Source organism: Hyperolius riggenbachi, chromosome 10, assembly GCF_040937935.1.
Source record: "Hyperolius riggenbachi isolate aHypRig1 chromosome 10, aHypRig1.pri, whole genome shotgun sequence".
NCBI classification, from domain to species: Eukaryota; Metazoa; Chordata; class Amphibia; order Anura; family Hyperoliidae; genus Hyperolius; species Hyperolius riggenbachi.
In genome coordinates, this window is record NC_090655.1 from 132,226,262 (window position 1) to 132,239,732 (window position 13,471).

The 13,471-nt window shown below is 42.3% G+C and overlaps 1 protein-coding gene across 7 annotated transcripts in view; it reads right to left on the minus strand.

Annotated features, from left to right (window-relative positions):
- The window catches only part of LOC137536102 (cGMP-dependent protein kinase 2-like), an 843,621-nt gene that overhangs the window by 617,789 nt on the left and 212,361 nt on the right, over window positions 1-13,471 (minus strand). Inside the window, exon 1 of one of the 7 annotated variants that reach the window (XM_068258145.1) lies at window positions 691-710. The exons of the other annotated variants lie outside the window; for them this stretch is intronic. The gene's annotated coding sequence lies outside the window, so the exon portion shown is untranslated. Of the gene's footprint in view, window positions 1-690; window positions 711-13,471 lie in introns of those variants that run through there. 7 annotated transcript variants of the gene reach the window in all.

Sequence of the window (13,471 nt, forward strand, 5' to 3'; positions counted from 1 at the left end):
TGTGAGTCAAGTGTGAGGCCTTAGCAACGCCAAAAACATAGCAATACACCGTCGGGCTGACGTCACAAGGGGGCCAAACAGTGTGACGTAGCGATCGCGCGGCTGCAGCTGCGCGATCGCTGATTAATTAGTCTGCAGCCGGCGACGCAGATGTGCGTCGCTGGTCCTGCAGCTGCCACTTTGCCGCCGCACAGTATGAGTGTGCGGTCGGCAAGTGGTTAAAGGAAATATGCCAGCATCCATATTCTTCTCACTTCACGTGCCCTTTAAGCTACAAGTACATAAATAATATTTTGGCACATTTTACTAGATTTTGGGCTCATTCACACTACAGAATGCATACACGAACGTGATTTCCTGCATGCGTTGCCATTGTGCGACCATCGCACAAAATACATGTTGTGCCAACCCATCAGGAAATGTGTGCGTTGTGCGATTAGATGTTCCCAGAAGCGTTACATCGTATTACATCGTAACGCATGGGAAGACACACCTGTAATGTGAATGGTAACATGAAAGTCTATGAACTTTCATGTTGCCATGTAGATCGTATACTATGTGCGTTGCGTCAAAACTGACAGTGCAGCACATAGTGTGAATGAACCCTAAAGGATACATGTATTCTCAGCAAAACAGTTGGTGTCTAGTAGATAGTTGATACAGGGCAGCAGTGGAAATATAATTGTGTACCTTTCCAATGAAGAACAACTGCTTCATCAGTCAATCACTCTGTTTACATTTTCTGATATTCCCCCAAGTGATGCAGCCACAAGGGACAAGCAGCATGCTCTGAGTGAAAAGGAAGAGATCTATGTCAGTGTGGCCATTATTACTAAGTGCAAGGCTGACAGATACCACCAACCTCCTCCTAGCATTAGCCTGTAGTGTTAGTATAAGCAGCGCTGAAAGATTTGAACCCTGTGCAAACGCTATAAATGCTGAATAGCTAGGAGTAAACAGCACAAGTATTGACGTCTACAGCATGACGGTGAATCAGTAGCTTATTTATACTATTTATTTTTACTCTAAGAAGCCTGTTCACAACGCAGTTAGCTTCTTCTTTTAACACTTTTTCACTATTTTTTGCATTTTTTAAAGAGACACTGAAGCAAAAAAAAAATATATGATATAATGAATTAGTTGTGTACTATGAATAATTACTAGAAGATTAGCAGCAAAGAAAATCTCATATTTTTATTTTCAGGTATATAGTGTTTTTTCTAACATTGCATCATTCTATAATATGTGCAGATTACACAACACTCAGCATTCAAAATGATTCTTTCAGAGCAGTCTGTGAACTAATGGCCTCACCTCTGGCAGAGAAAAAGTAAATAGTTCAATAACAGTTGAGATAATATAAGTCAGAAAACAGCCCTCTCCACGACTTTGAAAGTCGTAGAGCTTAATGGCTTTTTTGCATAGAGATAACAACTGGAGTTTCTTAACTCTTCCTGTACTGGAAACAATTAGACTGATGTATCTGATCTTAATGTTTTATTTCTTAGTTGTACTACACATACAAATTATAATATCATAATTTTTTTTCGCTTCAGTGTCTCTTTAACCACTTGAGGACCACAGTCTTTCTACCCCTTAAGGACCGGCCACTTTTTTTCCATTCAGACCACTGCAGCTTTCACGGTTTATTGCTCGCTCATACAACCTACCACCTAAATGAATTTTGGCTCCTTTTCTTGTCACTAATAAAGCTTTCTTTTGGTGCTATTTGATTGCTCCTGCGATTTTTACTTTTTATTATATTCATCAAAAAAGACATGAATTTTGGCAAAAAAATGATTTTTTTAACTTTCTGTGCTGACAATTTTCAAATAAAGTAAAATTTCTGTATACATGCAGCGCGAAAAATGTGGACAAACATGTTTTTGATAAAAAAAAAAAACCATTCAGTGGATATTTATTGGTTTGGGTAAAAGTTATAGCGTTTACAAACTATGGTGCAAAAAGTGAATTTTGCCATTTTCAAGCATCTATGACTTTTCTGACCCCCTGTCATGTTTCATGAGGGGCTAGAATTCCAGGATAGTATAAATACCCCCCAAATGACCCCATTTTGGAAAGAAGACATCCCAAAGTATTCACTGAGAGGCATAGTGAGTTCATAGAAGATATTATTTTTTGTCACAAGTAAGGGGAAAATGACACTTTGTGACAAAAAAAAAGAAACAAAAAAAGAATCCATTTCTTCTAACTTGCACCAAAAAAAAATGAAATCTGCCACGGACTCACCATGCCCCTCTCTGAATACCTTGAAGTGTCTACTTTCCAAAATGGGGTCATTTGTGGGGTGTGTTTACTGTCCTCGAATTTTGGGGGGTGCTAATTTGTAAGCACCCCTGTAAAGCCTAAAGGTGCTCATTGGACTTTGGGCCCCTTAGCGCAGTTAGGCTGCAAAAAAGTGCCACACATGTGGTATTGCCGTACTCAAGAGAAGTAGTAGAATGTGTTTTGGGGTGTATTTTTACACATACCCATGCTGGGTGGGAGAAATATCTCTGTAAATGACAATTTTTTCATTTTTTTTACACACAATTGTCCATTTACAGAGTTATTTCTCCCACCCAGCATGGGTATGTGTAAAAATACACCCCAAAACACATTGTACTACTTCTCCCGAGTACGGCGATACCACATGTGTGGCACTTTTTTGCACCCTAACTGCGCTAAAGGGCCCAAAGTCCAATGAGTACCTTTAGGATTTCACAAGTCATTTTGCGGAATTTGATTTCCAGACTACTCCTCACGGTTTAGGGCCCCTAAAATGCCAGGGCAGTATAGGAACCCCACAAATGACCCCATTTTAGAAAGAAGACACCCTAAGGTATTCCGTTAGGAGTATGGTGAGTTCATAGAAGATTTTATTTTTTGTCAAAAGTTAGCGGAAAATTGATTTTTATTGTTTTTTTCACAAAGTGCCATTTTCCACTAACTTGTGACAAAAAATAAAATCTTCTATGAACTCACCATACTCCTAACGGAATACCTTGAGGTGTCTTCTTTCTAAAATGGGGTCATTTGTGGGGTTCCTATACTGCCCTGGCATTTTAGGGGCCCTAAACCGTGAGGAGTAGTCTGGAAATCAAATTCCGCAAAATGACCTGTGAAATCCTAAAGGTACTCATTGGACTTTGGGCCCTTTAGCGCAGTTAGGGTGCAAAAAAGTGCCACACATGTGGTATCGCCGTACTCGGGAGAAGTAGTACAATGTGTTTTGGGGTGTATTTTTACACATACCCATGCTGGGTGGGAGAAATAACTCTGTAAATGGACAATTGTGTGTAAAAAAATCAAAAGATTGTCATTTACAGAGGTATTTCTCCCACCCAGCATGGGTATGTGTAAAAATACACCCCAAAACACATTGTACTACTTCTCCCGAGTACGGCGATACCACATGTGTGGCACTTTTTTGCACCCTAACTGCGCTAAAGGGCCCAAAGTCCAATGAGTACCTTTAGGATTTCACAGGTCATTTTGCGAAATTTGATTTCCAGACTACTCCTCACGGTTTAGGGCCCCTAAAATGCCAGTTCAGTATAGGAACCCCACAAATGACCCCATTTTAGAAAGAAGACACCCCAAGGTATTCCGTTAGGTGTATGGCGAGTTCATAGAAGATTTTATTTTTTGTCACAAGTTAGTGAAAAATGACACTTTGTGAAAAAAACCCAATAAAAATCAATTTCCGCTAACTTTTGACAAAAAATAAAATCTTCTATGAACTCGTCATACACCTAACAGAATACCTTGGGGTGTCTTTTTTTCTAAAATGAGGTCACTTGTGGGGTTCCTATACCGCCCTGGCATTTTACGGGCCCAAAACCGTGAGTAGTCTGGAAACCAAATGTCTCAAAATGACTGTTCAGGGGTATAAGCATCTGCAAATTTTGATGACAGGTGGTCTATGAGGGGGCGAATTTTGTGGAACCGGTCATAAGCAGGGTGGCCTTTTAGATGACAGGTTGTATTGGGCCTGATCTGATGGATAGGAGTGCTAGGGGGGTGACAGGAGGTGATTGATGGGTGTCTCAGGGGGTGGTTAGAGGGGAAAATAGATGCAATCAATGCACTGGGGAGGTGATCGGAAGGGGGTCTGAGGGGGATCTGAGGGTTTGGCCGAGTGATCAGGAGCCCACACGGGGCAAATTAGGGCCTGATCTGATGGGTAGGTGTGCTAGGGGGTGACAGGAGGTGATTGATGGGTGTCTCAAGGTGTGATTAGAGGGGGGAATAGATGCAAGCAATGCACTGGCGAGGTGATCAGGGCTGGGGTCTGAGGGCATTCTGAGGGTGTGGGCGGGTGATTGAGTGCCCTAGGGGCAGATAGGGGTCTAATCTGATAGGTAGCAGTGACAGGGGGTGATTGATGGGTAATTAGTGGGTGTTTAGGGTAGAGAACAGATGTGAACACTGCACTTGGGAGGTGATCGGACGTCGGATCTGCGGGCGATCTATTGGTGTGGGTGGGTGATCAGATTGCCCGCAAGGGGCAGGTTAGGGGCTGATTGATGGGTGGCAGTGACAGCGGGTGATTGATGGGTGGCAGTGACAGGGGGTGATTGATGGGTGATTGATAGGTGATTGACAGGTGATCAGTGGGTTATTACAGGGAAGGACAGATGTAAATAATGCCCTGGCGAATTGATAAGGGGGGTCTGAGGGCAATCTGAGCGTGTAGGCGGGTGATTGGGTGCCCGCAAGGGGCAGATTAGGGTCTGATCTGATGGGTAACAGTGACAGGTGGTGATAGGGGGTGATTGATGGGTAATTAGTGGGTGTTTAGAGGAGAGAATAGATGGAAACACTGCGCTTGGGTGGTGATCTGATGTCGGATCTGCGGGCGATCTATTGGTGTGGGTGGGTGATCAGTTTGCCCGCAAGGGCGGGTTAGGGGCTGATTGTTGGGTGGCAGTGACAGGGGGTGATTGATGGGTGATAGGTGATTGGCAGGTGATTGACAGGTGATCAGTGGGTTATTACAGGGAAGGACAGATGTAATTAATGCACTGGTGAATTGATAAGGGGGGGGGGGTCTGAGGGCAATCTGAGCGTGTGGGCGGGTGATTGGGTGCCCGCAAGGGGCAGCTTAGGGTCTGATCTGATAGGTAACAGTGACAGGTGGTGATAGGGGGTGATTGATGGGTGATTGATGGGTAATTAGTGGGTGTTTAGAGAAGATAACAGATGTAAACAATACATTTGGGAGGTAATCTGACGGCGGGTTTGCGGGCGATCTAATGGTGTGGGTGGGTGATCAGATTGCCCGCAAGGGGCAGGTTAGGGGCTGATTGATGGGTGGCAGTGACAGGGGGTGACAGGGGGTGATTGATGGGTGATAGGTGATTGGCAGGTGATTGACAGGTGATCAGTGGGTTATTACAGGGAAGAACAGATGTAATTAATGCACTGGCGAATTGATAAGGGGGGGTCAGAGGGCAATCTGAGCGTGTTGGCGGGTGATTGGGTGCCCGCAAGGGGCAGATTAGGGTCTGATCTGATAGGTAAAAGTGACAGGTGGTGATAGGGGGTGATTGATGGGTGATTGATGGGTAATTAGTGGGTGTTTAGAGGAGAGAATAGATGTAAACAATGGATTTGGGAGGTGATCTGATGTCGGATCTGCGGGCGATCTATTGGTGTGGGTGGGTGATCAGATTGCCCGCAAGGGGCAGGTTAGGGGCTGATTGTTGGGTGGCAGTGACAGGGGGTGATTGATGGGTGATTGATGGGTGATTGACGGGTGATTGACAGGTTATCAGGGAAGATAGATGCATACAGTACACAGAGGGGGGGGGGGGTCTGGGGGGGGGGTCTGGGGAGAATCTGAGGGGTGGGGGGGTGATCAGGAGGGGGCAGGGGGCAGGGGGGGGGATAAAAAACAGATAGTGACAGGGAGTGATTGATGGGTTATTAGGGGGGTGATTGGGTGCAAACAGGGGTCTGGGGGGTGGGCAGGGGGGGGGTCTGAGGGGTGCTGTGGGCGATCAGTGGGCGGGGGGGGGGGGCAGATCAGTGTGTTTGGGTGCAGACTAGGGTGGCTGCAGCCTGCCCTGGTGGTCCCTCGGACACTGGGATCACCAGGGCAGGAGGCAGCCTGTATAATACACTTTGTATACATTACAAAGTGTATTATACACTTTGTAGCGGTGATCGCGGGGTTAACATCCCGCCGGCGCTTCCGTATGGCCGGCGGGATGTTACGGCGGGTGGGCGGAGCCAGTTGCCGGGGGAAGCGCGCGTCATCAATGACGCGATCGCTCCCCCGGCATGCCTAAAGGACACGCCGCCTGAAGGCGTATTGTGGTCCTTTAGGCGTCCACTTTGCCGCCGCCCATGGGCTGTGGGCGGTCGGCAAGTGGTTAAGCATTTAGAACTTGAGATAACAAGTGCAAACCTGCAAGTATACAAGATGTTCGAGAAATTTGAAGTGTTTTTGAAATATTTGCAGTGCTAACTGCTAATGCAAAGTGCAGAATGCACAAATATTTATAAAATTACAAAAATTGGATGCGTAAAATGTTCATAGAACGTTAGGCAGTTTACAATGGTGTTAAACAGCGAATACTTGAGACAAAATGCTATTTCTTTCCAAATAATAACCCCAGAAAGACTACAATATTAGGTGATGTAAAAAGTCCAATCAGTACAATTTTTTAGTACTTTTTATCATCCTATAAATTATTTTAATTATTAAGTTTTATGCTGGCAATTGTATTAAACAATTTACCTTGCAGGTATTTTTCACCTTATGCATCCGAGCAATTTTCACCTCCCATTCATACGCAAATAACTTTATCACTAATTATCACAATTAATTGATCTATATCTTACAGGTATATGTAAAAGAGAAACCGAGAGCCCAATATAGTGTAATATGTTAAAAACAAGTTGAGTATAGAAAGAGTATAAATTATACTCACAAACCAGGGTTACCTCCAGGCAACCACTGTATAGGCAGGTGAGGAGATTTTCCTGTCCTCACTCAGGATTAAGAAGTCGCTCTCTGTAGACAGCAGAAAAAAAGGGGTATCCCCCTCCACCAGGGGTGGATATATATGACCAATTAAGGAAAAAACAGAGGCGCCAAAAGTATAAAACCAATTCTTAAAAACTTTAAAAATGCTTCGGGGGCAGTGGTGGACTTACCTCCCACAAGCAGACCCAAGAGGCTGTATTATTCAACAAAATATTTATTGGGTATACTCCAGGGGGATTTCGCAATGCGTTTCACAGGCTTTGTACCCGCTTCCTCAGGCAATTAACAATAGGAGCATACATCATCTATTGGTCAGGGACCTCAACAAGGCGCCAAGCGTGTCCCTGACCAATTGCTGATGTATGCTCCTATTGTTTATTGCCTGAGGAAGCGGGTACAAAGCCTGTGAAATGCGTTGCGAAATCCCCCGGAGTATACCCAATAAATATTTTGTTGAATAATACAGCCTCTTGGGTCTGCTTGTGGGAGGTAAGTCCACCACTGCCTCCGAAGCATTTTTAAAGTTTTTAAGAATTGGTTTTATACTTTTGGCGCCTCTGTTTTTTCCTTAATTGATCTATATCTTGTTTTTTCCGCCACCAATTAGGCTTTCTTTGAGTGGTACATTTTGCTAAGAATTCTTTTTTTCTAATTGCATTTGTCACAGGAATATTAAGAAAAAAATGGAAAAAATCATTATTTCCCATGTACCATAATTAAAACCTATGTATTTTATTTGCCCATTTGTCCTGGTTATTACACCATTTAAATTATGTCCCTATCACTTTGTATGGCGCCAATATTTTATTTGGAAATAAAGGTGCATTTTTTTCAGTTTTGCGTCCATCACAATTTTCAAGCTTATAATTTAAAAAAAAAAATCGTAATATACCGTCTTCACATGCATATTAAAAAAGTTCAGACCCTTAGGTAACTACTTATGTTTTTCTTTTTTTTTTTTTAATGTAATTTTTTTTCATTAAAAATTTCATTTGGGTAATTTTTGGTGTGGGAGGTAAACAGTTAATTTGAAATATAATAATGTGTGTTAATTTCATAAAAAAATGTATGTAGATGTAGTTTTACTATTTGACTACGAGATGGCCACAGTCAAAAACATTTTTTTTTTGTCCTGGAAGCGAGCACTCTCGCTTCCAGGAAGAATAAGGAGGGCGGGAAACTTTTTTTTTTTATCAGAAAGACGACGGCTTCTGATAAGAAACCGTCGGTCTTTCTACTGGGGACTTAGATCAATGAATGGGATCTACAGTGGTGTGAATAACTATTTGCCCCCTTCCTGATTTCTTATTCTTTTGCATGTTTGTCACACTTAAATGTTTCTGCTCATTAAAGACCGTTAACTATTAGTCAAAGATAACATAATTGAACACAAAATGCAGTTTTAAATGATGGTTTTTATTATTTAGGGAGAAAAAAACCTCAAAACCTACATGGCCTTGTGTGAAAAAGAAATTGCCCCCCTGAACCTAATAACTGGTTGGGCCACCCTTAGCAGCAATAACTGCAATCAAGCGTTTGCGATAACTTGCAACGAGTCTTTTACAGCGCTCTGGAGGAATTTTGGCCCACTCATCTTTGCAGAATTGTTGTAATTCAGCTTTATTTGAGGGTTTTCTAGCATGAACCACCTTTTTAAGGTTATGCCACAACATCTCAATAGGATTCAGGTCAGGACTTTGACTAGGCCACTCCAAAGTCTTCATTTTGTATTTCTTCAGCCATTCAGAGGTGGATTTGCTGGTGTGTTTTGGGTCATTGTCCTGCTGCAGCACCCAAGATCGCTTCAGCTTGAGTTGATGAACAGATGGCTGGACATTCTCCTTCAGGATTTTTTGGTAGACAGTAGAATTCATGGTTCCATCTATCACAGCAAGCCTTCCAGGTCCTGAAGCAGCAAAACAACCCCAGACCATCACACTACCACCAGCATATTTTACTGTTGGTATGATGTTCTTTTGCTGAAATGCTGTGGTACTTCTACGCCAGATGTAATGGGACACGCACCTTCCAAAAAGTTCAAATTTTGTCTTGTCGGTCCACAAGGTATTTTCCCAAAAGTCTTGGCAATTATTGAGATGTTTTTTAGCAAAATTGAGATGAGTCTTAATGTTCTTTTTGCTTAAAAGTGGTTTGCGCCTTGGATATCTGCCATGCAGGCCGTTTTTGCCCAGTCTCTTTCTTATGGTGGAGTCATGAACACTGACCTTAATTGAGGCAAGTGAGGCCTGCAGTTCTTTAGATGTTGTCCTGGGGTCTTTCGTGGCCTCTCGGATGAGTTTTCTCCGCGTTCTTGGGGTAATTTTGGTCGGCCGGCCACTCCTGGGAAGGTTCTTCACTGTTCCATGTTTTTGCCATTTGTGGATAATGGCTCTCACTGTGGTACGCTGGAGTCCCAAAGCTTTAGAAATGGCTTTATAACCTTTACCAGACTGATAGATCTCAATTACAGTACTTTTGTTCTCATTTGTTCCTGAATTTCTTTGGATCTTGGCATGATGTCTAGCTTTTGAGGTGCTTTTGGTCTACTTCTCTGTGTCAGATACCTCCTATTTAAGTGATTTCTTGATTGAAACAGGTGTGGCAGTAATCAGGCCTGGGGGTGACTACAGAAATTGAACTCAGGTGTGATAAACCACAGTTAAGTTATTTTTTAACAAGGGGGGTAATCACTTTTTCACACAGGGCCATGTAGATTTGGAGTTTTTTTCCTCACTAAATAATAAAAACCATCATTTAACCACTTCACCACTGAGGGGTTTTACCCCCTGAGCACCAGAGCAATTTTCACCTTTCAGCGCTCCTTCCATTCATTCGTCTATAACTTTATTATTACTTATCGCAATGAAATGAACTATATCTTGTTTTTTTCGCCACCAATTAGGCTTTCTTTAGGTGGGACATTATGCCAAGAATTATTTTTTTCTAAATGTGTTTTAATGGGAAAATAGGAAAAATGTGGGGAAAAAATAATTATTTTTCAGTTTTCGGCCATTATAGTTTTTAAATAATGCATGCTACTGTAATTAAAACCCATGAAACGTATTTGCCCTTTTGTCCCGGTTATAAAACCATTTAAATTATGTCCCTATCACAATGTTTGGCGCCAATATTTTATTTGGAAATAAAGGTGCATTTTTTTCAGTTTTGCGTCCATCCCTAATTACAAGCCCATAGTTTATAAAGTAACAGTGTTATACCCTCTTGACATAAATATTTAAAAAGTTCAGTCCCTAAGGTAACTATTTATGTATTTTTTTTAATTGTAAATTTTTTTATTTTTTTTTAATTACAAAAAAAAAAAAATGGGGAGTGTGGGAGGTAATGAGTTAATTTTATGTGTAAAAGTCATTTATTTGTATGTGAAAAATGTGTAGGGTGTAGTTTACTATTTGGCCACAAGATGGCCACAGTAACTTTTTTTTTTTTTTTTTTTTTGAAGATTCTTTTTATTAATTTTCATGTTAAACAAAAACAGTTACAAACATTAACGTAACAGCCCTGAGCTCCACCACACGCAGGTGAGGAGAGAGGGAAGTAAAACACCACAAGAGTAGATAATCTAAAAATTATACACAGCACATAAAACCTCAGTGAAAATCACATGTTTAGAAAACAGGAGAGATATGTGAGGACCCGATATCCGATCCCTTATGTTTATTCATTTTCTAGGAGCCAAACAGCATTTCGTTTTCATAGAGAAGAATCAGTGAGTAGTTGAACTTGTGTCTTCGAAAGGAGGAGGAGAGCAGCTTTAAGATCAGAGTAAGGAGTTTGAGAGCAAGTTTATTCAAATTACCCAAAGGTCTACAGTATTTAAGCCTATAGGATTACGTAGTATCTTTGTTGGAGGTCCACGGTCCCCATACCTTTTTGAATTTAGATGGACATCCCCTTGCTATGTATGCAGCTTTATATAAATGAAGGGAATTATTAACTAGCTTTTTCCAATAAAGGAAAGTTGGTGGAGCAGGTTGCTTCCAGTGTAATACAATCGCTTTTCTAAAATAAAATAGTAGCAGCCCTATTAGGTATCTTTGTGATCTAGTTGGGGCGAGGGTGTGTACATTACCCAGTAAACAGGTCAATGGTTCAGGAGTAATATGGGTCTTTGTTATAGATTCAACAAATGCACATATTTCTTTCCACGCATCAACAATCAAGGGACATTCCCAGAGAATATGTGTAAAGTCAGCCTTAGCCGCACCGCAGCGCCAGCATGAGCCAGAGCCGTCTCTGTCAAATTTACTTAATTTGTATGGGGTTAAGTAGGCCTGGTGAATAATTTTAAACTGGATTAATTTATCTCTTGTTGAGATTAAGTATTCAAAGGGCTTAATCCATACATCCTCCCAATCTTCGTCATCTAAGGTAGGTATCATTGTGAGCCAGGGTTGTTTATAGACCGTTACATGAGGTTCAGTGATCAGGACTATGCTTTGATAAATTGCTGAGAGAGCTTTGGTAAGATTCTCATTAGCTATTATGTCCTCTGTAGCAGAGGGAAGCAACTTGACCGGCTCTCGCCCAAACTGCGCCGCGAAAGCGTGCCTCAGCTGTAGATACCTAAAGAAATAGTTATTAGGTAGTGAGAAGGTGTTTTTGAGGGTATTAAAATCTATTAATTCCCTGTTTAGTATTATATGGTCTAGGCATGTTATCCCCTTCTTGATCCATATGATAGGGTCAGGAATCCTGAAGAAGTGGGGTAAGGTAGGGTTGTTCCAGAGTGGGAGCCTCGGGGATAGGGTATTACGAGAGGGGGAGAACCAACCCTGAACCATACTCCAAGCAGATATAACTACTTTCATATTAACTGTTAGAGAATATGGTGCTCGTACTCCTCTATAAAGTATTTGAGCAAGTGCCTCATATGAACCCAGGAGAGCCGCATCTAAAACCATCGATGCATTTGACTTGTCCTGAATGAGCCACCAATGAGCAGTGACAAGCTGGCTAGCAATGAAATATTTATATAGGTCTGGGAAGGCAAGGCCCCCCTCTGTCCAGGGTCTCTGGAGCTTTTTAAGACTGAGTTTCGGAGTTTTATTGTACCAGATGAAGCTGGATAAGAGTGAATTCAGTTGTTTGAAAAAGCTTTTGTGTAGCCAGGTTGGGCAATTTCGAAAGAGATACAGGTATTTAGGGAGGAGTTTCATTTTAATAAGATTAATTCTCCCAATCAAAGAGAGTGGGAGCCCCTGCCATCCCTGAAGCCTCTTTTTGGTGTGTTGTATCAAAGGGAGTATGTTATCTGAAAAGTAGTCAGCCGAATTGTTCGAAATGATAATGCCAAGGTATTTTGTTCTGGAGACAATTTCTAGTGGAGTTTGTACTGAAAGAGCATGGTTCAAAGGAAGTAGCTTAGACTTTCCCCAATTCACATTTAGACCAGTGTACGGGGAAAACAGTTTAAAGAGTTCCAAGACTCCTTTAATGGACTCTGTGGGGTCTTCTAAATATATCACCAGGTCATCCGCATATAGGGACACCCTCTCGTCCAGCCCCCCCACACGAAAGCCACAGATACCAGGGCGCTGGCGTAAAGCAGCAGCAATGGGCTCCATGGCCAACGCGAAGAGGGCAGGGGAGAGGGGACACCCCTGTCTAGTGCCTCTTTTCAGATGGATGTCTCTAGACAACTCTGCTCCAATCTTGATATTAGTGCAAGGGTGTCTGTATATAGTTTGAAGCCAGGAGATTAATTTAGGGCCAAAACCAAACCTAGAGAGAGCAGCCCACAGGTATTCCCACTCCACTGAATCGAAGGCCTTCTGAATATCTAAAAACGCCAACGCCCGGGGGGAGGCAATATTCTCCGAAATCTGAATGTGGGTATATATGCGCCTCAGATTAATGTCAGTAGTCTTGTGGGGCATGAAGCCTGTCTGGTCTGGGTCAATAATATCTGTGATATATTTATTAATTCGGGTAGTTAGTATTTTAGTTAGAATTTTTAGTAACTTTTTGTTTTAATGCGACCTCCAAGCTTCCTTCCGGAAGCTTGGAGGAAGTATAATGAGCATGGACACGTGAGTTTTTTCTCACAATGATCGCGCTGCCCATAGGAGAGCAGCTGATCATTGCGGGGCTTAGATCAACGAACGGGAATGGATTTTCCCGTTCATTGATCTCTGGGCGAGCGGGCGGCGGCGGTTTTACTAGCGGCGGGCGGCGTGTTTACGAGCGGGAGCGCGGGCAGCGTCGGGAACGCGGAAAGTACGTGTTTCTCCGTCCCTGGTTTTTAAAGGATGGAAAAAGGGGCGGAGAAATACGTACGCGCGGGGGTAAAGTGGTTAAAACTGCATTTTGTGTTCAATTATGTTATCTTTGACTAATAGTTAACGGTTTTTGATGAGCAGAAACATTTAAGTGTGACAAACATGCAAAAGAATAAGAAATCAGGAAGGGGGCAAATAGTTTTTCACACCACTGTATGTTCCTATTCATTGGTCT